The sequence below is a fragment of the Neoarius graeffei genome, chromosome 24, assembly GCF_027579695.1.
Source record: "Neoarius graeffei isolate fNeoGra1 chromosome 24, fNeoGra1.pri, whole genome shotgun sequence".
Taxonomy (NCBI): domain Eukaryota; kingdom Metazoa; phylum Chordata; class Actinopteri; order Siluriformes; family Ariidae; genus Neoarius; species Neoarius graeffei.
In genome coordinates, this window is record NC_083592.1 from 8,562,580 (window position 1) to 8,589,343 (window position 26,764).

Consider the following 26,764-nt stretch of genomic DNA (forward strand, 5'->3'; position numbering starts at 1 on the left):
AAATAAACAAGTTATTGAATGTTATTCTGGCCTGCTGTCTTTCTGTGCTCCTCCCCCTCCTACGAACTGCCACAGTGGTGCTGAAACCCAGGACCGAGCACAGGAAAAGAACAGCCCCATGCAGTCCTCCCCCTTCGCAGACCTGGTCCACTCCCTCGCCACAGCCCAGCAGAGCCAGCACCAGGCGCTAGTCACCCTCCGGAAGGAGCAAGAGCACCAGTTTGAGGCCCTGGTGCTGGCGCAACAGGAAGATCGACAGGCATTCCGGCACCTCCTCGTGTCGGCAGGGTCCACCATCTCCACTGCCGCGGGCCCTTCTTCCCTCACCCTAACTAAGATGGGCCCGCATGACGACCCCAAGGCCTTCCTCACGCTCTTCGAGCAGGCAGCAGAGGCCTCGGGCTGGCCGGTGGAACAGCGCATGGTGCGCCTCCTCCCCCTGCTAACAGGCGAGGCACAGCTGGCCACGCTACAGCTCCCCGCCAACCGCCGGCTGGCCTACGCGGACCTTCGCCGGGCTGTCCTCCAGCGGGTGGGGCACACCCTCGAACAACAGTGACAACGCTTCCACGCTGTGCGCCTGGAGGAAGTCGGCCGGCTGTTTGCGTTTGGCCAACAGCTCCGGGATGCCTGCTGGCGGTGGTTGAGGGCCGACAACCGTGACGCCGAGGGAATCATCGATCAGGTGGTGCTGGAGCAGTTCATAGCCCGCCTACCAGAGGGAACCGCGGAGTGGGTCCAGCGCCACCGCCTGGCATCGCTGGATCAGGCCATCGAGTTGGCGGAGGACCATTTGGCGGCTGTTCTGACGGCAGAACAGCAGACATCCTCTTCTCTCCTCTCCTCTCTCTCTCTCCCCCTCTCTCCTCCTGTGTCTCGTCCTTGCCCCGTTCCTCCACCGCGGAAGCAGGGGCCGGCCCCACCCCAGTCGGCCCGTTGCACCCGCGGTGCCCTCCCATTTTTCCCTTCTGTGTCTGTCTCTTCCTCCCCTCAGGTGAGTGAGCCCCAGATCGCCGGTGCAGAGAGGAAGCCCGGGCCGGTTTGCTGGCGCTATGGGGAGCCGGGCCACCTCCAACAGCAGTGCTCGGCAATGGAAGTGGGCACGGTGGTTCGGATCCCCGACGTGCCAGGAGCCGCCCTCAATCGGGCCAGAGCGTATCGCATACTGGTGAGTATCCAAGGGGATACATATCACGCATTGGTGCACTCTGGCTGTAATCGGACCTCAATTCACCAAAGCCTGGTGCAAGACGAGGCATTGGGGGGAGCACAGGGGGTGAAGGTGTTGTGTGTGCACGGGGATGTTCACAGCTACCCTTTAGTGTCAGTCCACATTTTTTTCCGAGGGGAAAAATTTAGAGTAAAGGTGGCGGTTAATCCTCGCCTCACCCACTCGATAATTTTGGGGACTGATTGGCCAGGATTCGGGGAGTTAATGAGTCATTTAGTGAAGAGTGGGTCCTGCCGTAGTTTAGCAGGGGGAGGTCCCGGTGTCGCATTGGTGGGAGCAGCTGTCACAGAGCCGTCTACGTCATCTCCACGTCAGAGTGAGGAGCCTGCGGCTCCTCCTCCCTCTCTTGGGGAATCCCTTGAGGATTTCCTGTTAGAGCAGATGCGAGACGAGACTCTGTGACATGTGTTTGACCAAGTGAGAGTAATCGATGGTCAAACGCTCCAGCCAAACGCCACCCCATCCTTCCCCTATTTTTCTATTATGAAGGATAGGTTATACCGAGTGATGCAGGACACTCAGACTAAAGAGCAAGTCACACAGCTTTTTATTCCAAAAAGCTGCCGGGAATTGGTATTCCAGGGAGCTCACTTTAATCCCATGGCTGGATACTTAGGGCAGGATAAAACACTAGCCCGACTAATGGTCCGGTTCTATTGGCCAGGGATTCACGGCGATGTCCATAGGTGGTGTACGGCGTGCCGCGAATGCCAGTTAGTAAATCCAGTGGCCATTCCAAAAGCGCCTTTGCGCCCTCTCCCATTAATCGAGACCCCGTTCGAAAGAATTGGGATGGATCTCGTCGGGCCATTAGATCGGTCAACATGAGGGTACCACTTTATTTTAGTTCTGGTGGACTATGCAACGCGATACCCGGAAGCAGTGCCTCTTTGCAATATCTCAGCATGCAGTATTGCGGAAGCGCTCTTCCACGTCATCTCCCGAGTTGGAATCCCGAAAGAGATTCTGACTGACCAAGGCACCTCGTTTATGTCACGTACACTGAATGAACTGTATGGATTATTAGGTATTAAGCCGATCCGCACCAGCGTTTATCACCCACAAATGGACGGTTTAGTTGAACAGTTCAATCGCACCCTCAAGAATATAATTAAAAAATTCGTAAGTGAGGACGCACGGAATTGGGATAAATGGCTCGAACCCTTGTCGTTTGCAGTGCAAGAGGTTCCCCAAGCCTCCACGGGGTTCTCCCCGTTCGAATTATTATATGGGCATAAGCCGTGCGGCATTCTAGATGTGCTGCGAGAAAATTGGGAGGAGGGACCTTCACCAAGTAAAAACAAAATTCAATACATTATTGACCTGCGTGCAAAATTCCACACATTCACACACCTAACCCAGGAGAATTTGCGGCAGGCCCAAGAACGGCAAACTCGCCTGTACGACAGGGGTACGTGCCTTAGGGAGTTCGCACCGGGAGATAAAGTACTCGTACTGTTGCCCACATCGAGCTCCAAATTGATCGCAAAGTGGCAAGAACCCTTTGAGGTCACACGGCGAGTAGGGGACGTCGACTATGAGGTGAGGCGAATGGACAGGGGTGGGGCGCTACAGATTTACCACCTCAATCTGCTCAAACTCTGGAATGAGGAGGTCCATGTGGCATTGGTGTCGGTGGTTCTGGAGAAGGCGGAGCTGGGGATGGAGGTTCAAAAGGGAGCATTGGCATCGCGTACCTCTCCGGTCCCCTGTGGAGACCACCTCTCCCCGACCCAACTTGCGGAGGTTGCCCAGTTGCAGACTGAGTTTTCAGACGTGTTCTCGCCCCTGCCCGGCCGCACCAACCTCATAGAGCACCACATTGAGACGCCCTCGAGGGTGGTAGTGCATAGCTGCCCTTACAGGCTACCCGAACACAAGAAAAAAGTGGTTAGGGAAGAACTCGAGGCCTTGCTCGAAATGGGTATCGTCGAGGAGTCCCACAGTGACTGGAGCAGCCCGGTGTTCTTGGTACCCAAGGCCGACGGGTCGGTCCGGTTCTGTGTAGACTATCGAAAAGTCAACGCGGTGTCTAAATTCGATGCGTACCCAATGCCTCGTATTGATGAGTTGCTCGATCGACTAGGCATGGCTCGCTTTTACTCGACACTGGATTTGACAAAGGGTTATTGGCAGATCCCCTTGACTCCATTATCCTGAGAAAAAATGGCCTTTTCCACACCGTTCGGCTTACACCAGTTTGTCACACTTCCTTTTGGGTTGTTTGGGGCGCCTGCTACGTTCCAGCAGCTGATGGATAGGGTCCTCCGCCCCCACGCCACCTATGTGGCTGCGTATCTTGACGACACTGTGTTTCCGCTATGTACAATTGGCTGCAGCGGGCCGCCACACCTTGATTTTTGCCGCCGCACCTTCAGGAATACCCCTAGGAGCTATATGTATTCGACTACATTATCCGTTGCTTGCCCAGTCTTTGCGTTTGGGGCCTTTGGGGCGCAGTTCCACTGGCCGAGCTAGTAGTTACTTGATTGGTTTCCACGGGTCGCCGTGGGCTCTGATTGGACAACGTTCCGCCTGGAGCAGTGTAGCCAAGCCAACCTGAGGTAAACTAACTAACGCGATATCTTTCAATTGCAGCTGAGCTTGTTGAAGTATTTCACCAAAACAAGAAAGGCGACAGATGAAGAAACTGGGCAGGTAAGATTCATTTGTGCAAAATAAAAGTCATTCAAGCTAGGGATGGGCATTCGATTATGTTTTCTTCGCCAATTGTCAGGAGAATTAACAATGAATAATCGAATATTAATTAACATCTTTATATTAAAGTAATCATAATTATTGCTATAATTTATCCCATTAGATTCCATGGCGGCCAGCGTCAGCCGTATTGTATCCCATAGCGGCCCGCGTCGGTGTTTTAATAGGCTATATAGGTGAATGGATGACGCCATCATCCCATTTACAGATAAGCCTAAATACTCTTAAGATCAATATTTCAGAACCTCTTCGATTTATTTTCATAATAAAAACACGTCTTTGTAATCAATTATTTTTAGATATTTTAGTTTTACTATAGATCTTGCGGTTTGCAAGCCGTCCTTGGATACAAACCACAGGTTCTATCTGATAGCCTATACACTAAATATCAAAACTTCAGACCCTCTTCGGTGTGTTTTTAGAACCAAAGCCATAACGTTTGTATTTAACTATCTTAGTTTTACTATGAGATGTTCCAGCTCCTTCTTGTCTGTAGTCTAACACTGAGTTGATAGTTGGAATTGAGATGAACCGCCACCGTCATTTTACAAGGCTCCGGTGCGCGCTGTTCAAATGGTAGGCTACATCATTTTTGTTGTGGATGAATTGTATTTATACGCTCCATTATAGTGATGACAGTAAACTTGGACATTTAAAAATGGTCCCATGCCACACTTCGCCATGCTGCTTCATGTTGATTTTTAAGCGATTGACCTACGCTATGGAAGCTCGTAGGTAACTGAAGCCAGGGTACAGCCAAATGTTTGTCCGTGACAGACAGCGAAATTCATTGCTTGAAGACTTGCACTACGCACAACGCAACAACCTATAGGCCAGACATGTGGACTCGAGTCATGTGACTTGGACTCGAGTCAGACTCGAGTCACCATTTTGATGACTTGAGACTTGAAATCCCTGGATGAGGAATGACTTGCAACTCGACTCGGACTTGCACGCTGTTGACTCGAGACTTGACTTGGACTTGACAGTTTTAGCTTGCAATGACTTGGCGTATCAGGTATAAATATTCTCCCCCCCCCCGATTTTGAATCCAAGTACACTCGTTATTATTTGAATGCGGTGTAGCTCCTTGTCCTAGGCTACGGCAGCTCAATCCACTAGCACTAGGTGTCACTCAAGTACTTCAACTGGTTCAAATGAAAAACCAAACCGTGATGGGCAACGAGGACGCTGAACATTGATGACGCTGAATGATGAACGGACGGATAAAAACATGATTCCCCGCGTAATTTCCTTTGGATTTAAAGAATACTCCAATACAGATGGCAAACGCATTGCTACGTGCAGAACATGTGGAGCCACAATTTCGGACAGCCAGTCAACCACATCAAACTTCGCTCGTCACCTGAGGCTGCATAAGGACAAGTAAGTAACAAAGCTAGGCTACAGCTAGCAAGAATCTGTACAGGCTAGTTGGTGGCTAGAAGTGGAATGTGTTAATGTATTAACGCTGTCAAGGATTTGTTTTGCTTTGCTGAATATAAAATAGTGAAGTAGATTTTTTTTTATTGGATTGCTTTTGTGTTCAGTCTAGTGTTAGATTATGTGGGCTAGGCTACCAGTTAACACCCATTGGGAAGGCATAGCCAGAAGGTGGTGATTTGGTCAGAGCAGAGAACGTTTACAAGATTGTTATAAAGGCTCTGGTCAGAACGACACAGACTTATGATAAGAACTGGACAGCAAAGGATAAAACGTGAATCAAATAAACAGTTACCCAGGCTGCAAACTAAGTATGTAAAACAGAAGTTCGCTCTTTGCAGTGGGAAAGTCAGTGCTTGTCATGAAAGGCATTTAAACCACCGAGACGAGATGACTAGCAATGCAAGTTAAACCAGGCGTTTAACTGTTTGCTACGTACTGCACCAAGTCGTGGACGCTGTGCGATGTGTGTTATTAGTGCTGGGATTACGTGTCAGAGACATTCAATTCTATTCTCTTCCTCTCTCTGGTGTCATGTAGGCAATGTGAATAATGGGCCATTTGGGCTATGTAAAATAGCTCAGCTAGGGCTGTGCGATGTCCCCTTAATTGGCATCGACGATGTTTACAGTGCAAACATCGTGATGGACGATGATAGCGGGGGGGGGGGGGGGATTTTAATACCACGTTATTAAATATTATTATTATTATTATTATTATTATTATTATTATTATTATTATTATTAAAAAAGTATTAGATACTCATCCGAGGCTTTGGCACGTAAAGGAAAAAAAAGCGCTAGGTGATGTGGGATATTTGGCCTTGATAACGGATATGTGGTCCAGCTGCAACATGATGCCCTATATGTCAGCTACCGTACATTATGTGGACCGAGAGTGGGCAATGCAGTCCAAATGCCTGCAGACGAGTTTCATGCCAGAGACACATTCAGCGGACAATTTAGAAGACGCATTGCGCGAGACACTTGCCGAATGGAAAATAGAGGAGAAAAAGATCGCCTGCAACAACGGGGCGAATATTATCACAGCCATCAGGCAATTGAAATGGCCGTGGTTAAGTTGTTTTGGGCACAATTTGAACCTGGCCATAACCAACTCGCTTGCGCAACAGAGGGCCAGTACAGACCGAGCGTCTGGAGTTTGTCGAGCAGTCAACACTGCGTTTGCGCACAGCTGGCTTCGGAGAAATGAGCTGCGCAAAGCGCAGGTGGAAATGAACCTCCCCGAGCACTCACTGATCACGGCAAGATATTAATCTGCTCTAACAATGAAAGACTAGTATTCAAACTATGAGAAGAAACTACACTTAAGCTATTACTCATTGTTTATTTACACAATATCAATTGAAGATGCGTTTCGGCCTTTAGTGCGCACTTGAACGCGCTAATTTTTCCAATTTATTAGTGTTTGAATTATTGCACCAGCTTTTAAAATCATGATTTAATATTGTTTTTTTTTTTTTACTGTCTTTACATTTATCAGAATCACCTTCATTCTTCCATTTGGTTTGACATTATGGCTTAGAGTGGACCATTTTGAGTCTGAAAGTGGGCCTGTTTACCAGATTAAAGTTATTTGACTTCTGCCGAAGTCTGTGCTTCACTGCCGTTTGATAAGGTGCAATATTTCCCGACTGAAGTCGTTAATAGTGGCTATTTGTTTGAACAACATGACAAATTTTACATTAAAAGTATAGTGTAGGCTAAAAAATGAAGTCGAAATGTATTATTAGTAGCATACTGTATTTGTGTAACCACGTTATGTTCACATGCACGTCCCTGCACCATAGCCTACGTGAACAAGCGGTAATAGGATATTACTTTATAATGATTTATATAATTATGTATTTATATATATGTTATATAATATATTTATATATTAAACAAAACTAACTAACTAAACTAACAAAAAACTGAGTTTTTAGGTTAAATAGGCCCAGATGATACCGTATATGCATGTTTATGACAGGAGGGGGCGTGGTATCACAATGGTGGCTCTCCATCGTGATGGATGACCACCATCGTCGATGGACGATGGCATCGTCTATCGGCACAGCCCTAAGCTCAGCTGACGTTTTATAGCGCAGTACATCCCGACAGATTGGAGTAGCCTACTCCGACGCGAAGCATTATCCCACAGTCTTACCCAAACGACAGGGCACACAATGCCTCTACATAGCGTGGCTTTACCAGTGCATTTATTAGTCTCTGGCGAGAAACCAAATTCGCCAAAAGCACGCAACTTGGATCTGGAGGATTCCGCTGAACATTCTGAAATTCACAACAACTGTTTATTCTACTTTATTATACGGCTCTCTAGAATGTTGCCAGGGCTTCATTCTCACATTCTGGCCAGAGCCCTAGAGGACTCTGATTCTGGCTACATCGTCACAACGTTCTGTGTTTACTGAGGCTACCGGTATTTTAGCGAGTGTTTAGTGAATGCATTGTGGTCTAGCTAAACTGGGAACATCCTGGCTGGCTTGTATTAAACATTATACTGTGTATAAACAAATATGTTCAGATTAAATGAACTCAGACTTTGATATTGAAAATGATAAAAACATGTTAATGTCTACATGATTAAAAACAGAAAACAAGTAGGCCTACTAATTTTACATATTTTTTTTCTTGTTTAGATTTGCAGAATATCTGAAGAACAAGATCATCCCAAGTGAGACAGAGCAGCCGTCCATTTCTGGATTCCTTACTGCAAAAGATAGACAGTACAATGCTCCCCACCCACAACAAAAAGCCATCACAAATTCAATACTAACAGATTTGGTCATTGGATGCAACATCCCTCTCTCAGTAGTGGAGAACAGATATTTCCGGAATTTTTTGTCAGTTAGTTGGTCTCTCTCACACACACAAACGTACTCAAGTCACGTTGTATTGTGTTAAAGGCATGTCATGTTGTATGTTGGGACAGTGCCTAACTTCAGAAGGAAAACCATTCTTTGATTCTAAAAGTACACAGATCATCTGTTAGCTTGGACTTTGAGATTCATGTCTTAAAATGCACATGAAAAGCATTTTTATGTGAAAAATGACATGAATGAAATGAAAAGAAAATGATTTTTGTTACACAGTACCAGTACTAGTTTTGTTTAGAATTTTGTTTTAATTTCTCACTAATTTTCCAATAAAAAATTTAAGGAAATGGTCATACTTTCACTCATTCTCACACCCTTAGCCTCAGATGTACACTGACTCACTCAAACTAAACTCACTGAAAATTTAGGATGCTTTACTAACGTTAACTAACTAATCATTGTCTCCTCTGAGATTCTTTGATTGTCTTGAGGCACAAGCTCTAAAACATTTTAAAATGGAAAAGAATGGGTGTACTGTAGTTACTTATGCTGACTCTATGAATCATTGACATTACATTACATTTAGCAGACATTTTTATCCAAGGTGACTGGAAAAGGAGGACATAACACTGCAGTGTGGAGAGGTAATACATTTGTGATAAAAAAATGTGTTGATTGCCTGTAGAATAAATGGTGACTTGTTAGGGACTTGGAAAAAAATGATACTTGGACTTGGACTCGACTTGGCTTGGGTAGGACTTGGACTTGGACTTGACTTGGTCAAAAGTGCCTTGACTTGTGACTTGACTCGGACTTGAGTGGTAGGACTTGAGACTTACTTGTGACTTGCACATTAGTGACTTTGTCCCACCTCTGCTATAGGCTATTCATTTTTGTCAATGAACATGAACGTCATTCTTCTTAACGAAATTCTTAATGGTCAATTATCGATTAATCTAGGCTATTGGTTATGTGATGTCCATCCCTAATTCGAGCATACACTGTTGCAGAAAGTACAACACCGATGCAAGTTTTTAAACACAGCCCTTTTTCCGAACCTCAGTGGGTGTGTGTGATCATCTGCGAAATGCCATATCAGATCAGAAATGATCAAAACCACGTTAATTTCAAAATGTCCATGTAAATGTTTTGAAAATATGAACATTTTAGGCAGGTAGCAGTAATCAAGCAGGAGAGCAAAACAGACTGGCAGAACAGGAAAGAGAATGTGAAGAGAGGGAAGAGAGAGAGGAGAGTAGCCAAAAGAAGGGCAAACACAGGGCCATGGGCTGGGACCCTACATGGGTTGACAAGCCCAGATACAAACCTTGGCTTTACCACACAGACCATAGCAAGTATTCTGTGGCTACTTTAATATCAACCAATTCTGCCACTCATAGTCTTAGTTTTTGTTATTGCTAATTAACACAACAAAGACTGGTCTTTACCAACAGGAATGTTCTGTCGCTTATGTAGCCAGCATAAGCAGACACCAAAAACTGGCTCTCCAAAGAGGCCTTTTATTGAAGGGGTTAGGTGTGGGGGGAATTTAGTTTCCCTGACTGTTTTCTAAACTGCCTTGCTCTGCAGGTTATGCTTGTTCTTTCAAGACTAGGTTTATTCATTTATTCCCTTACAAAGGGTCACCATTTTAGAGTGTGTTTTGTCAAAAAAATTTCTCAGAATGCTCCCGTATCCTCGTACTGGGGTGGGACGTCTGAGCGCAGGTCTTGCCACCGCACCTTTAAACATTTTCTAGGGGAAACACTGCGACATCATTTATAGTAATGACTGGCCACGGCACCTACAACACCTGAGGGCCATCCTTAGGTCGCTGAGGCAAGCGGGTCTCACAGCCAACCCGAAGAAGTGTGCGATTGGGTGGGTGGAAGTATGGTATCTGGGCTTCCACTTGGGCAACGGGCAGGTGCGTCCCCAAATTAACAAGACAGCAGCAATTGCGGCCTGCCCGAGGCCCAAGACCAAAAAAGGGGTGAGACAGTTCCTGGGGCTGGCTGGCTACTATCGTATGTTTATACCTAATTATTCGGATGTCACCAGCCTGCTGACTGATCTCACTAAAAAGGGGGCACCAGATCCTGTCCAGTGGACAAAGCAATGCCAGCGGGCTTTCTCTGAGGTGAAGGCTGCACTGTGCGGGGGGCCACTGTTACACTCCCCTGACTTTTCTCTCCCTTTTATGTTACAGACAGATGCATTGGACAGAGGGCTGGGGGCCGTTTTTTCCCAGGAGGTGGAGGGGGAGGACCGTCCAGTGCTGTACATCAACAGAAAGCTGTCGGTACGCGAGGGGCGCTACAGCACCATCGAAAAGGAGTGCCTCGCGATCAAATGGGCGGTCCTCACCCTCCGCTACTGCCTGCTGGGACGCCCTTTCACCCTCTGTTCGGACCACGTGCCCCTCCAGTGGCTCCACCGCATGAAGGATGCCAACGCGTGGATCACCCGTTGGTATCTGGCACTCCACCCTTTAACTTCAAGGTGATCCACAGACCGGGGGCACAGATGGTTGTGGAGGACTTTCTCTCCCGTCGGGGGGGGACTCGGCTGCAGGCCGGACAGCTGCCCGGCCTGAGTCGGGCGGTGGGGGTATGTGGCAGCGGGGGGGTGGTCAAACGCCGGTCTGTGACCAGAGGGCGGAGTCAGGGAAGGTAAGTGGCAGAATCACTACACCTGATGTCAATTAACCTGTTTGTGTGTCTTCCCAGTGACCGCGCCCTATATAAAGAGAGAGAGCAGAGGAAGTGAGCTCTCTCCCCAACCAGACGACTTGTGTGTGTGCGTGCATGCATGGCTGGGAGAGTGAAGTTTGCATCTGAAAAGAGCAAAAATAAACAAGTTATTGAACGTTATTCTGGCCTGCCGTCGGCCTGCTGTCTTTCTGTGCTCATCCCCCTCCTACGAACTGTCACAATCTTTTTGCTTTGTCATTATTGGTTATTATGTGTAGATTAATGAAAAACATCCAGCACATTTTAAGTGAAATATATAACAAAATAAAGTGCAAAAAGTGAAGGGGATCTGAATATTTTCCCACCATACACACATTATTAGGGCATCAACAGAATATTCTAATTAATTATTTAATTTCATTAATGAAACAATTTAAAATAAGTCAAGTTTCAACTTTCTTGTAGGCAGAGTTGCACAAAGAAGGCCAGCCATCTCAACCACGAGGCTCAGTGAGGATCAAACACATGCAGCAACTGCCCTTTTCACAGTTTGAACATTTTCCAACCACAGAACTGACACTCTGCACATCTGCACGCATGACTTTTGCATTTGAACTGCAAAGACGTTTGACACTCTCACCTGCATTTTAGCATTCTGACCACCAGCTGCTTCTTTCTCATGCCTTCTTTCCACTATTCACCCACCCACACACCCACCCACACACACACACACACACACACACACACACACTGAAAGAAGATTATGAGCATAATCATCTTGCTAAAATTATGTTTGAAGTTTAATTACTGTACATCATCCACAGAGCAGTTCATTTTACTGATAATTATATAAACAGGTGAAAATCTGGATTAAAAAATGAGACTAATGTACTGTATTTATTAACATAAAAATGGTTTGGCTGCATTTTGACACACATCACATTCAGATGCTTCTGATTAACTGAATCAGACGTATTAAATTGTATAATTCATTAATTTAGCTTGTTGAATTAAATTAAAGAGGTCACTGTAAGGTACTGCTATAAACAATGAGCATAAAGGCTTTTCCCCGATAATCCATCAGAGTGAGCACAGCACTGCAAACCAATTCATTATTCTGAGCTGGAATAGAGATTCATTGGCACCTAATGAACTTACAAATGTTATCATATCAAAATATACTCGTGGACTCAAACTAGGACTTTTCTTCAAATATGTTCAGCCATGAAAATAAATCCAGACTAAACTGTACATCACTGCACTTATAAACTTGGTAATGTATTTGAATAACAAAGCGTAGGCTGTATCAACACACTCCACCCACACACACACACAAATAAACCCTGCATTAGTTTTGCCCCACAGACCGTTTCTTCTTTGTTTCTCGTCTGATAGTTCAACAATGATTGGGTTTGAAATTCTGCATGTGTCCCTCTGTCTCATGGGTGAGTGTTAATAATCTCATTTATTGCTTAAATGAAAAAATTTTTTTAAATTGGAAGAAAGTAGAAGAACTTCATACAGTCCAGCACATTATAGCTCTGACAGTAGAATCTGACACTATAAACTATAATTACATTTGTATTCATTACATTGTTCTGTAACTGAAAAAATTTAATTATTCAGGGGGAAAAGTTTTTTTTTTCTGTCCAGCTTTGTAATTTGTGATTTTGTTCCTGAGAATTTATAGACTTTTTAAATTCATTCAATTAAAAATGAAACTCAGATGATCAGATCCAGTTAGAAACACTGATATAAGCTCATCTATCCTGACTGTATTAAAGTTGTGTGAATGAGGTTGTGTGTTTTCTGGGTTGCAGGTTTGCTCTCAGAGACTCTGTGCTCTTTAACTGTGGAGGTGGAAGCTGGAGATAACGCCACTGTTTGGTGCCAACATGAGCTGAGTGATACAGGTTACATCTACTGGTATAAACATATAAATGATTCAGTTCGACATCTTCTTGGCTGTAAGCATTTTTTTGGGTCGAGTCCATCAAAGAATTGTATTTTCTTTCCTGAAAGTGAGCGAATAGTGATGTCTGTTCACAGCAAGAACACGTCTCTCACCATCACCGCAGTAAATGTCTCTGATACAGGACTGTATTACTGCAGCTTCATATATCTGGACCAAGTGAACTTTAGGAACTCGACCTTTTTACAAGTGAAAGGTAAATTTATAAAGTAAATCATTATAGTAAAAGTTGATTCAGATGGTTGAGGTTGTAAAAATAATGTTTCATTTTTCAGACAGAAATAAAACACTTCCTGAGAACCCGGACAGAGCGAAAGGTTTGTTGTTTTTGTTCTCCAAAAGGCTTCTGTACATTTTTCAATTAAAATATGATGCAGGTTTCAGGATCTAAATGTTTTCTGTAATGTTTTTCTCCAAGGTTCAGTCTCTTCTCCTGTGTTCTTCATACTGAATGTGGTGTTCGGTGCAGTGATTGTGATTCTTCTCAGTGTCCTGATCTTCATCATACTGAAGCACAGAGAAACACACAGAGGTAAAATATTACTCCAATAAAAAAATAAATAAATAAATAATAATAATAATAATAATAATAATAATCTTTGCTTTGTGTTGCTTTAGGTGCTGGAGCAGAAGATAACGAGGTAAATGTGACACTACAATCATTAAAACTAATCAATACACTGATCTGATTTATTAACCTTGATTTAAACTGAAACAGAAATCAACACGTTTGGTTTTTTTTGAGCTGGTGGAAATTTTTTATCCTCTCAATAAAAATATTTTATTTACGTTATTTTATTATTTTCTTAAAATATATAGTGTATAACACGTATAGAGTATACACATATACTGTAAATTAAACTAAAAAAAGACAAAGGGTTTTATTGAAGATTAAATAATGATGATTTAAAACTGTATCTCTTTGATAACTTCTGAGCAGATTGAGTTTGAGCTCTCAGGTTGTAATGTGTGGTTTCTGTAGCCGAGGCAGTCTGCTCCTCTTGTTCTTGTTGTTTCTGCTTGAACTCGACGCTGCTGTCTTCAACTCAGACCTGGAAACTGAGAGGCTCAAAATATTTCACTGCTCTCTTGTTGCAGGACACGTCACATTTCATTTTTACCATTTGAGGATATTTTAGAAACATTTTTGTTTTAAATCAAAATGTTTGAGTGCAGCTGAAAACAAAAAGTAAAATTCAGCAGAAAATATATAGTTAAATAGAACTTAGTGATATTTTGTCAATAATAGAATCAGTTCATGCTTCATGAAAATGTGCTCATTCTTTAAAACAGAGTTTCTCAAACATTTTACTTGTAAAATTAAATTTCCAGAAACTCCTCATTATTATTATCATTATTTAAATACAAGTATATTTTTACATATCTCTTTATAAATCACAAATATTTTATTCTTGAAAATTTCACTGACAGAACATTCGGCTGGAGCTGATATTATTTATAGGTAACATATTATTTATATGTTTTTTTACTTACTGAGGTTTGGATTAAATCCACAGGAGACACGCAGGCTAATAATTATAACTGTAATAACAGAATGATAAATATAAAGATCAACCAATATAATATTAATAATAAATATTAATAGTAATAACAATTAACAGATAACTTTAATGATTTTCCTTGGTTTTGATTTCCACCACTGTGCAAAGGCCTGTTTCTAGCCAGCCTTCATGAGTAGAGCATTTTAATCTGAATAGTTTGATCTTCAGGTGTTTTGTTCCATCAGGTTTATTCTCAGGAACAATGAAAGCACACATGCTAAAGTCGAGGAGAAAATCCTCAAGGTTCTCAGAGAATGAGGCTCTCAAGTTTCTCCACCATGAGTGTTTTATGATCTCGACACATCTCGAGGAAATATGTGAGGTTCACCTGATTTATTATTTATATCTGATCATCTCTGTGTGCGGGGTGGCACGGTGGTGTAGTGGTTAGCACTGTCGCCTCACAGCAAGAAGGTCTGGGTTCGAGCCCCGTGGCCGGTGAGGGCCTTTCTGTGGAGAGTTTGCATGTTCACCGCGTGGGTTTCCTCCGGGTGCTCCGTTTTCCCCCACAGTCCAAAGACATGCAGGTTAGGTTAACTGGTGACTCTAAATTGACCGTAGGTGTGAATGTGAGTGTGAATGGTTGTCTGTGTCTATGTGTCAGTCCTGTGATGACCTGGCGACTTGTCCAGGGTGTACCCCGCCTTTCGCCCGTAGTCAGCTGGGATAGGCTCCAGCTTGCCTGCAACCCTGTAGAACAGGATAAAGCGGCTAGAGATAATGAGATGAGATGAGATCTCTGTGTGTCCTCTGTGTCTCTGCAGGATCCGGACTCGGACTCGTTGCATTACGCTGCGCTACAGTTCTCAAAGAAGAAAACCAAGAGGAGCGAGAGACGTGATGAAAATGTGGATCCACATGTTCTCTATTCTTCTGTCAGACAGAGTAATGTGTGTACATAATGTTATATATCAGTTACTGTTTACTAAATATGAAACAGATGTTTCTGATGCTCTGAGGTTGAAGGGATTCGACCTTTTATAAACCCACAGTTACAAAATATGGGATTGTAAAATTGCAAGAGCTTCAGGATTCTGCACATTTCTTTTTACTATAGACCTTGTATTAAGTCTCTCAGTTTATCATCCAGTGTAATAATAAATTCAGGTGTAAATAGATACATTTCTTTATTTTGGACTTGTTTCTAAGAAAATAACAGATTTGTTGAGGCTCTGGCAATAAAACCTGCTCTTTGTATCAGTCACTAATGCTGATGTTGTGTGTAAACGCTGTGCCCCATAAAGTAATACAGTCGCCTCCATAGTTCGAATTACGGGGGGTACTGGGGGGTACTATACCCCCCAATGAAGACCCAGTACCCCCCAAAGAGACAAAAATATAAGTTTTGGGGGGGTCCGATATTTTTTCTGATATTGTGAAAAGGAATATATAATTCAAACCAACTCCCATTCGGCATTCTTATTGTAGGAACATTTTAATGTAAATCGATTTCAGATAGACACCCCTATTGTGGACCGTACCATTTTTAGTCACCGCAGCGCTAGAATGCGCTTGAGCAGGGGTTCTCAAAGTGTGGGAGAGTCAGCCCCCCCCCCCCCCCCCCCCCCCGCAGAGAGCAAATAAACAACAGCGCCCCCCCCCCCCCCCCCCCCAATTTTTGTTGTTGCTATACTTAATGTTCCATTCGTATTTAAAAAAAGGTTGTTTTACACATTTTTATTTTTTCTTTTACACATTTTAAACATCTGTGCTTTTTGAGAACATCTTTTTTTTTACACATTTAAAACATATGAGCTTTATTAAAACATCTTTTTTTTACATATCTGTGCTTTTCGAGAACGTCTTTTTTTTTTTACACATTTTAAACATCTGTGCTTTTTTTAAACATCTTGTTTTACACATTTTAAACATCTCATAGCATCGCTAGCTAGCACCTCTTGGCAGGCAGCACACTGTGGCAGTGGAGTATCTTCAGATCCAGTCCATGAAAATCCAAACTTTAAATAATCGTGGTCATACTTCCTTCTTTTTTTACTTGGCCTAGACTCTGTCTCCTCACTCACTGCAGCTTTAGGTGCCAAAAATCGATCCATTTTGTCTCTGGAAAAGGCTAGCTGAAGTTCGCTAAATGTCCGCAATGGAGCACTTGCATGTGACGTCACAGCCGATCCAGATTGTGACAGACGCCATCGTGTCGGTCAAACGCCATATTCCGCCTTCTACTTCTACTTCTGGTTCTACTTCTGCTTTTACTTCTACCTTTTCTTCTGGAAAACCCTACTATATACAATTCTACTACAACGGCTGTGGCTACAAGCTCTCCCTACATGTGCACGTTTTTTATGTTTTTTGTGTGTATTTTTGCGTGTTGTTCGTCTGTACCGGACTTCAATATCCACTACAACCGTATGGACTTACTGGACATTGGTTTCCAGCAGAAAATGACGGTTTGTAGCGATTTCCATCGCATGCACAACATTCCGGACGAGAAAAAAAATAATAATAACATTCCGGACGAGACAGCGAGACCAGCGGGGTCTCCGTGGATTGTTATTGGAAGCAAAGCGAAGAAGGCGGCGCTGGGAGCAGAAGCAAAAGCGAGGCTACAGGCAGAGCCGGCCTGTTGACTAAGCTCAGAAAACAGCTACTCAAACCTCCACTGCCAAGCCTCTACCTCTCCAACGCCAGATCCATGTAAACAAGACGGACGATTTGGAATTACCTTATTCTATTCTATAATCGGCTGGTCAGTGCTATACTCAATACTTAAGTGACTTACCCATCCAATGAGGATTATTTTCTTGTTTACAAGATGCCACATCTGAGTCGCTGACAAATCCTGAATTTCTGTAGAGATAACTGTCCAGAGATTTATAAGCACGCAGTGCTTCACCACTGAACAGCGAGGGAAAGTTAATGAGGTAATCATACACGTCCGGGTATTCCGCTGGCAGTTCAAAATCCGGTTGTGAAAACTCCGTCCGGAAAGCCATAAGGGTCACAAATCTGTAGATCGTTTATTTTAGACATATATCTAGTTATCTGTTCATTAGAAAAATGAGCCGTGTAGTCCGTCGGTTGAAATTGATCCATTCTGTACACGAGTGCAGCAGTATTCAGTGGTGTTTTTGACCGACAAGATGGGGGTTGTGTACTTTCCGGTCACGTGACTGCAAGATCTCTATAGTAACTTATTCTGGTTTATTTTTCTTCATGTTGCGCCCCCCCCCAAGAACTCTGGCGCCCCCTAGGGGAGACGCGCCCCACACTTTGAAAAGCCCTGCGCTAGAAGCAGTAGCTTCTAGTCCACACCGTATTCAGTTGATTCATCAGATACAGTCCATGGGTTTGCAGCAATTTATACAGTCTGTGGTTTGCAGCAGAAGACGTGCATTGGTAATGTTAGTTGCTAACCAACTTTTAGCCTGTTGAAAATGTGTTATTTTACAACTTTCATTTATTAAAGTGATTTGTTCTTTCAGCTCATGTCACATCTTTATACGTTGAATTACTTACCCACTGAGGCCAGAAGGCTATAGTGGACGGACGTTAACGTTAGTTACCAATGTTAGTTAGCAAGATAAGCTAAGTCCCTATTTAAATCAAACTTATTACAGTGTGGTATAGAAACGATTCTCATTTCAAAGGAGAAGAACTCCATATGTTTCCATTCTCATTTTATCATGAATAAATTGTGCCCTTCTGAAATTCATTTGGCACATAGGCCCATCATGTGTGTGTGATTAGGCACAAGAAGTTCTGATGTAGGCCTAGCTAAGCCTATGTAAAATTACAGTCAGAACCTCTGGGGACTGGGAGCAACATAAAAAGATCCAGGTAGTAGGCTAGCCTAGGCAAAATAGTACATGGATGTTTTCTATTGTTTTTACTTACATTCCTTTTGTATTATTTTTAAGATATTCATAGTTTCATATGAGTACCCTGTTTGATTTTATTCACAGAGACAGTAGGCCAAACATGAGGAAAAGAAAAGGGCCAGACATCAGGCATTTTTTTGGTGCTAAAAGAGTGAGTAGTAAATATTAGCACTAATATCTACAGACAATTACAGTACAAGTGTAGGTGCAGTTAGGTTTTATACACTGTTCACGTGAATAAAGAAAATGGGTTCCCAGCAGACAGGAGAGGCACAGCAGGACAAAAGAGAGCAAGACATTCAGCAGGACTGTTCTGCATGTGTGCATATACTGTATGTGACTCATTTGTAGTGTTGATACCCAGTTTGTTCTGACAAAGAAGGTTATCAGGTTGTACTGCTGTTTTTCTTCTGTGGTAGTACTGTATGGTTTGTCATGCTTCTTAATGACATTAAAAATTATTGTTCAGAGTTATTGTGTTGAGTTACTGACACCGACTTCCATAGACGAGACGGGACAGGACTGGGGGGCGATTGATATGATAGTGGACCATGATGGTACCCCCCAATTATGGTGGGGAAATTCGCACTCTGGTCGCCTCCTCCGTGAACAGCGACTCCGCCATGACTCTCCTGGAGACACTGAACTGATGGAGTCTCGGTCCGGGAGAGAAGACCTAAAGCCCGCCCACACACAACACTGATTGGTCCAATCAGGATGCCTGTGCTCTCTCTCTCTCGGGAACCTACGGAATAGTTGGGATGTCTGCAGCTACCGTACCTTGACCGTCAACCTGTTTGGGTTAGCACGCAAAGCTAACCTGGCACCAGTACATTGTAAAAAAAAAAATTTACACCAAATTTGGCTGTTGATATATTTAGTTAGTTTGTATGTGTATTATCTCTCAACGCCAACCGCCATTACGGCTGTAGCTATGTGATTGGATAAGAAACAGCCAATCAGAATGACTTTCTCCAAGTTTGTGATTGGCTGGTTTTGTGGCACATTTGTAACGCTGTGTCAGGTTGCGTGAGCGTGCAGGCAGATTTGAGCGCGCGCAGGAATGAAGTCCAAAAATAACCCCAGACCAATCAGACCCCACCTCCTCCCATGTTGGACGCGCGCATGCGCACACAGATACTGGACTGTCATCACGTGACTGCAACCCGAGACACCGCATTTTGAGAACTCCTTGTTTGTGATGAGGATCATTAGCTTTACAGTTTCCACTGCAGTTATCCGCGACTCCAAACACAATCATATAGTTAGTGATGATCAGATAAATCTTCATGAAACACTGAAGTTTTCCAGCCAGTTGTGTTGAGAATCGGTTCATTTCTCGAGGCTTCACTTGCTCACTAGAGCCACCTGCTGGTCAAATGATCAATCATCCAATCACGCAGACAGTCCAGAGGCTGGTGGACAGCAGTTCATCAATCCAGTGTTAAAGAAAGATACATTTATAAATATATTCTACACATCTGAATAGAACTTAGACATTCAACTAGTGTATATACAATATATTTTAGTATATAGAATTAGTATATTTCATATATTTCCATGTTTAGTCTTATATGAGGGCGGCACGGTGGTGTAGTGGTTAGCGCTGTCGCCTCACAGCAAGAAGGTCCGGGTTCGAGCCCCGTGGCCAGCGAGGTCCTTTCTGTGCGGAGTTTGCATGTTCTCCCCATGTCCGCGTGGGTTTCCTCCGGGTGCTCCGGTTTCCCCCACAGTCCAAAGACATGCAGGTTAGGTTAATTGGTGACTCTAAATTGACCGTAGGTGTGAATGTGAGTGTGAATGGTTGTCTGTGTCTATGTGTCAGCCCTGTGATGACCTGGCGACTTGTCCAGGGTGTACCCCGCCTTTCGCCCGTAGTCAGCTGGGATAGGCTCCAGCTTGCCTGCGACCCTGTAGAAGAGGATAAAGCGGCTACAGATAATGAGATGAGATGAGATGAGTCTTATATGAAAGAATTGAGCAACATAATAGATCATAATAATGGTATTACTACAGTTACAGTGATGCTTGGTGAGAAGTAGGAAACAATGTGCTTGTGGGACTGGACAGAAGAACTGATGGAACTGATACGCCTATGGGACTCAAATATCTGACTGATTTTTATTAATGAATAAAATGTGTTCCACAGTGTTAGAGCTAAGATGAATTTCTTTCTTTCTTTTGAAACAATTTCACCCATCTTTAACACACACACACACACACACACATTCACATGAAACAGAAGAGGCTGGGACACAAACATTTCAAAGCAAGGAGACATAAATGTGGGGATACATCCTTCTGTTTTGCCCAGTACTGCAAAGGGTCTTCTGATTCAGAAATGTATAACATGTACTACATCCTATATAATCTATATACTATATATCTTGTGTGTATATATATATATATAAAAATCTCCTTCTCACCCCCGGCGGGGGGATGGTATCCATGTCATCCTCAAGCTCGGGTCCTCTACCAGAGGCCTGGGAGTTTGAGGGTTCTGCGCAGTATCTTCGATGTTCCTAGGACTGCGCTCTTCTGGACTGAGGCTTCAGATGTTGTTCCTGGGATTTGCTGGAGCCACTCTCCCAGTTTGGGGGTTACTGCCCCAAGTGCCCCCACTACCACGGGGACCACGCAACCCTTGACCTTCCACATCCGTTCCAGCTGCTCTTTCAACCCTTGATACTTCTTAAGTTTCTCATGTTCCTTCTTCCTGATGTTGGCGTCAGCTGGGATCACCACATCTATCACCACCACCCTCTTCTGCTCTTTGTCCACCACCACTATGTCCGGATGGTGAGCCAGGATCTGTTTGTCAGTCTGGAAGCTGAAGTCCCACAGAATCTTGGCCCTGTTGTTCTCAGCCACCTTCTGTGGTATGGCCCATTGGGACTTGGGTACTTCTATTCCATACTGGTTGCAGATGTTCCTGTATACTATCCCAGCCACTTGGTTGTGCCTCTACATGTACGCTGATCCAGCTAGCATCTTACACCCTGCTACTATGTGCTGGACTGTTTCAGGGGCTTCTTTGCACAGTCTGCATCTTGGGTCTGATCTACTCTGGTAGATCCTGGCCTCTATGGCTCTTGTGCTTATGGCCTGTTCTTGTGCTGCCATGATTAGTGCCTCTGTGCTGTCTGTCAGTCCTGCATTATCCAGCCACTGGTAGGATTTCTTGATATCAGCCACTTCCTCTATCTGACGGTGGTACATGCCATGTAGGGGTTTGTCTCTCCAGGTTATATATACACACTATCACCACTATCACTGCTATTACCACTGCGCTATCACCACTGCTGTTCTGCATAGGCCTGAACCCCCTCAGTCAGATCATCACGAAGAGCGGCTACGGGTACCGATTCTGTAGTGGGGCATCAATCAGCCACCTGCTCTACATGGATGACATCAAGCTGTATGCCAGGAACGAGCGAGAAATAGACTCACTGATCCACACCACCCGGATCTACAGCGATGACATAGGGATGTCATTCGGATTGGACAAGTGTGGCCGGATGGTCTCAAAGAGAGGCAAGATGATCCGGACTGAGGGGATTGACCTACCAGAGGGCAACATAGGTGATATCCAAGACAGCTACAAGTACCTTGGCATCCCACAGGCTAATGGAAACCATGAAGAAGCCACAAGGAAGTCAACCACAGCCAAATACCTCCAGAGAGTAAGGCAGGTCCTGAAAAGTCAGCTGAATGGTAAGAACAAGGTCCGAGCCATCAACATGTATGCACTACCAGTCATCAGATACCCCGCTGGTATCATAAACTGGCCAAAGGAGGAGATAGAAGCCACAGATATCAAGACTAGAAAGCTCCTCAACATGCATGGAGGGTTCCACCCCAAGTCCAGCACCCTGAGACTATACACTAAGCGGAAAGAGGGAGGCCGAGGGCTAGTGAGCATCAAGACCACGGTCCAGGATGAAACATCGAAAATCCGAGAATACATCAGAAAGATGGCCCCAAAGGATGAACTGCTAAGTGAATGTCTCAGGCAGCAGAACCCTGATGAGAGTGCAGAGGAGGAGGAGGAGGAAGAGACAACCTGGAGAGACAAACCCCTACATGGCATGTACCACCGTCAGATAGAGGAAGTGGCTGATATCAAGAAATCCTACCAGTGGCTGGATAATGCAGGACTGACAGACAGCACAGAGGCACTAATCATGGCAGCACAAGAACAGGCCATAAGCACAAGAGCCATAGAGGCCAGGATCTACCAGAGTAGATCAGACCCAAGATGCAGACTGTGCAAAGAAGCCCCTGAAACAGTCCAGCACATAGTAGCAGGGTGTAAGATGCTAGCTGGATCAGCGTACATGGAGAGGCACAACCAAGTGGCTGGGATAGTATACAGGAACATCTGCAACCAGTATGGAATAGAAGTACCCAAGTCCCAATGGGCCATACCACAGAAGGTGGCTGAGAACAACAGGGCCAAGGTTCTGTGGGACTTCAGCTTCCAGACTGACAAACAGATCCTGGCTAACCAACCGGACATAGTGGTGGTGGACAAAGAGCAGAAGAGGGTGGTGGTGATAGATGTGGCGATCCCAGCTGATGCCAACATCAGGAAGAAGGAACATGAGAAACTTAAGAAGTATCAAGGGTTGAAAGAGCAGCTGGAACGGATGTGGAAGGTCAAGGGTTGCGTGGTCCCCGTGGTAGTGGGGGCACTTGGGGCAGTAACCCCCAAACTGGGAGAGTGGCTCCAGCAAATCCCAGGAACAACATCTGAAGCCTCAGTCCAGAAGAGCGCAGTCCTAGGAACATCGAAGATACTGCGCAGAACCCTCAAACTCCCAGGCCTCTGGTAGAGGACCCGAGCTTGAGGATGACATGGATACCACCCCCCTGCCGGGGGTGAGAAGGAGATACACACTATATACAATGGTGCTTGAAAGTTTGTGAACCCTTTAGAATTTTCTATATTTGTGCATAAATATGACCTAAAACAGGGCGGCACAGTGGTGTAGTGGTTAGCGCTGTCGCATCACAGCAAGAAGGTCCGGGTTCGAGCCCCGTGGCCGGCAAGGGCCTTTCTGTGTGGAGTTTGCATGTTCTCCCCGTGTCCACGTGGGTTTCCTCCGGGTGCTCCGGTTTCCCCCACAGTCCAAAGACATGCAGGTTAAGTTAACTGGTGACTCTAAATTGACTGTAGGTGTGAGTGTGAATGGTTGTCTGTGTCTATGTGTCAGCCCTGTGATGACCTGGCGACTTGTCCAGGGTGTACCCCGCCTTTTGCCCGTAGTCAGCTGGGATAGGCTCCAGCTTGCCTGCGACCCTGTAGAACAGGATAAAGCGGCTAGAGATAATGAGATGAGATGAGATGACCTAAAACATCATCAGATTTTCACACAAGTCCTAAAAGTAGATAAAGAGAACCCAATTAAACAAATGAGACAAAAATATTACAATTGGTCATTTATTTATTGAGCAAAATGATCCAATATTACATAATGTGAGTGGCAAAAGTATGTGAATCTTTGCTTTCAGTATCTGGTGTGACCCCCTTGTGCAGCAATAACTGCAACTAAACGTTTGGGGTAACTGTTGATCAGTCCTGCACACCGGCTTGGAGGAATTTTAGCCCATTCCTCCGTACAGAACAGCTTCAACTCTGGGATGTTGGAGGGTTTCCTCACATGAACTGCTCGCTTCAGGTCCTTCCACAACATTTCGATTGGATTAAGGTCAGGACTTTGACTTGGCCATTCCAAAACATTAACTTTATTCCTCTTTAACCATTCTTTGGTAGAACGACTTGTATGCTTAAGGTCCTTGTCTTGCTGCATGACCCACCTTCTCTTGAGATTCGGTTCATGGACAGATGTCCTGACATTTTCCTTTAGAATTCACTGGTATAATTCAGAATTCATTGTTCCATCAATGATGGCAAGCCGTCCTGGCCCAGATGCAGCAAAACAGGCCCAAACCATGATACTACCACCACCATGTTTCACAGATGGGATAAGGTTCTTATGCTGGAATGCAGTGTTTTCCTTTCTCCAACCATAACACTTCTCATTCAAACCAAAAAGTTTTATTTTAGTCTCATCCATCCACAAAACTTTTTTCCAATAGCCTTATGGCTTGTCCACGTGATCTTTAGCAAACTGCAGACAAGCAGCAATGTTCTTTTGGGAGAGCAGTAGCTTTCTCCTTGCAACCCTGCCATGCAGACCATTGTTGTTCAGTGTTCTCCTGATGGTGGACTCATGAACATTAACATTAGCCAATGTGTGAGAGGCCTTCAGTTGCTTAGAAGTTACCCTGGGGTCCTTTGTGACCGCACCGACAATTACATACCTTGCTCTTGGGAGTAATCTTTGTTGGTTGACCACTCCTGGGAGGATAACAATGGTCTTGAATTTCCTCCATTTGTACACAATCTGTCTGACTGTGAATTGGTGGAGTTCAAACTCTTTAGAGATGGTTTTGTCACCTTTTCCAGCCTGATGAGCATCAACAACGCTTTTTCTGAGGTCCTCAGAAATCTCCTTTGTTCATGCCATGATACACTTCCACAAACATGTGCTGTGAAGATCAGACTTTGATAGATCCATGTTCTTTAAATAAAACAGGGTGCCCACTCACACCTGATTGTCATCTCATTGATTGAAAACACTTGACTCTAATTTCACCTTCAAATTAACTGCTAATCCTAGAGGTTCACATACTTTTGCCACTCACAGATATGTAATATTGGATCATTTTCCTCAATAAATAAATGACAGAGTATAATATTTTAGCCTCATTTGTTTAACTGGGTTCTTTTTATCTACTTTTAGGACTTGTGTGAAAATCTGATGATGTTTTAGGTCATATTTATGCAGAAATATAGAAAATTCTAAAGGGTTCACAAACTTTCAAGCACCACTGTACCTTATGCATGGTTCCAGTAGAATGACATTATGCTTTATGATTATCTCACTGTTGTCACTGTTGAGAAATGAATACGATGTTATCAAAACAAACCGTGGATGACCAGAGATGTCAACCAGCTGCTGAGGGACCGTGGCACAGCCTTTAGGTCTGGCAACATGGAAGTGTACAGTGTTGCCAGATCCAACCTAAAAAGAGGTATCAAAGAAGCAAAAGCAGCCTACAGGAGGAAAATCGAGAGACACTTTAGCGTGGGGGACCTCTGGTGCGTCTGGCAGGGAATCCAGCACCTCACAAACTTTAAGGGCTCCAAAGATTCAAACACCAGTACCAGCAGGAACCTCGCTGAGGAGCTCAACCATTTCTTTGCATGTTTTGAGGTGACTGAGGCAGAGACTGGGTCCACACTGTTAGCACCCGCGAGTGACCTGGCACCAGTGGCGGCTCCTGAATTTTTTTTCAGGGGGGGCAATTTTCCCCTGTTATGTCTACACGGACCGTAAATGTCCACAGGACTGAAGTAAATTGACCTAGGTAGCAAATCAATTGGCCGAACTTGTTTTTGCCTGGTAAATTCAGATATCAATACAGACAACATCTCTTCTCTCCACTAGGTGGCAACACTGAACAAGTTAAAGGTGGCAAACTAAGGTAGCCTAGTAAACTAGACCCACCCGCCTAGCGCCAAAAATATTTTTGCCTACGAGTGGCAAATGTTCACATTTAGTCTGGCTTGCCAGGCTAAAACTAAGGCAGATTCATTGTGAAGCCTTCAAAGCAAAACATTTGGCATCACAATCAATTAATATTACATTACTCATTTATTTTCTCATATTATTCCAGTATTCTATAATAAGTAGACACAAATTCTTAATTATAAACATATTCTAATTTCTTCAATTCTAAAGAATGCAATTAAAGTGGCAGGATATAAATCCAAAACAAGTGTTTATTTAAGTTTTGAAAAAGATGAAAAGCATAACCATCAAACAAACATGTGCAGCTTAATTATGTGTTTTTTGTATGGAATTGCACCATTTTAACAACAAATAATTCTAAATAAATTCTGCAGTTTTTTTCCCAAGAATTCCTCCAGAAACCCATGCCTTAAAAGGAAATTTAAAGTATTACAAGCATGTCAATGAACACAAAAGGCTTTAGTTATTTAGCTATATATACACAAGGTTACACAAGGTTTTGTAGTCAGTGCAACTTGGCTTAACAAGCTGGAAAAAAGGTAAGGTGCTGCTGGCTCCAATGAACACATCTCATCTCATCTCATTATCTCTAGCCGCTTTATCCTTCTACAGGGTCGCAGGCAAGCTGGAGCCTATCCCAGCTGACTACGGGCGAAAGGCGGGGTACACCCTGGACAAGTCGCCAGGTCATCACAGGGCTGACACATAGACACAGACAACCATTCACACTCACATTCACACCTACGGTCAATTTAGAGTCACCAGTTAACCTAACCTGCATGTCTTTGGACTGTGGGGGAAACCGGAGCACCCGGAGGAAACCCACGCGGACACGGGGAGAACATGCAAACTCCACACAGAAAGGCCCT

The 26,764-nt window shown here is 44.1% G+C and overlaps 1 long non-coding RNA gene across 2 annotated transcripts; it reads left to right on the forward strand.

Annotated features, from left to right (window-relative positions):
• The first annotated feature begins 12,269 nt into the window (after positions 1-12,269).
• On the forward strand, positions 12,270-15,659 carry LOC132872872 (uncharacterized). 2 transcript variants are annotated; one of them, XR_009651502.1, is made up of 7 exons: positions 12,270-12,366; positions 12,742-12,888; positions 12,971-13,089; positions 13,169-13,210; positions 13,312-13,425; positions 13,512-13,534; positions 15,220-15,659. It is a non-coding gene; the product is annotated as an uncharacterized LOC132872872 (long non-coding RNA). The 2 variants fall into 2 exon arrangements; XR_009651501.1 differs by lacking the exon at positions 15,220-15,659 and having other exon boundaries at positions 13,512-14,176.
• Positions 15,660-26,764: the final 11,105 nt, after the last annotated feature.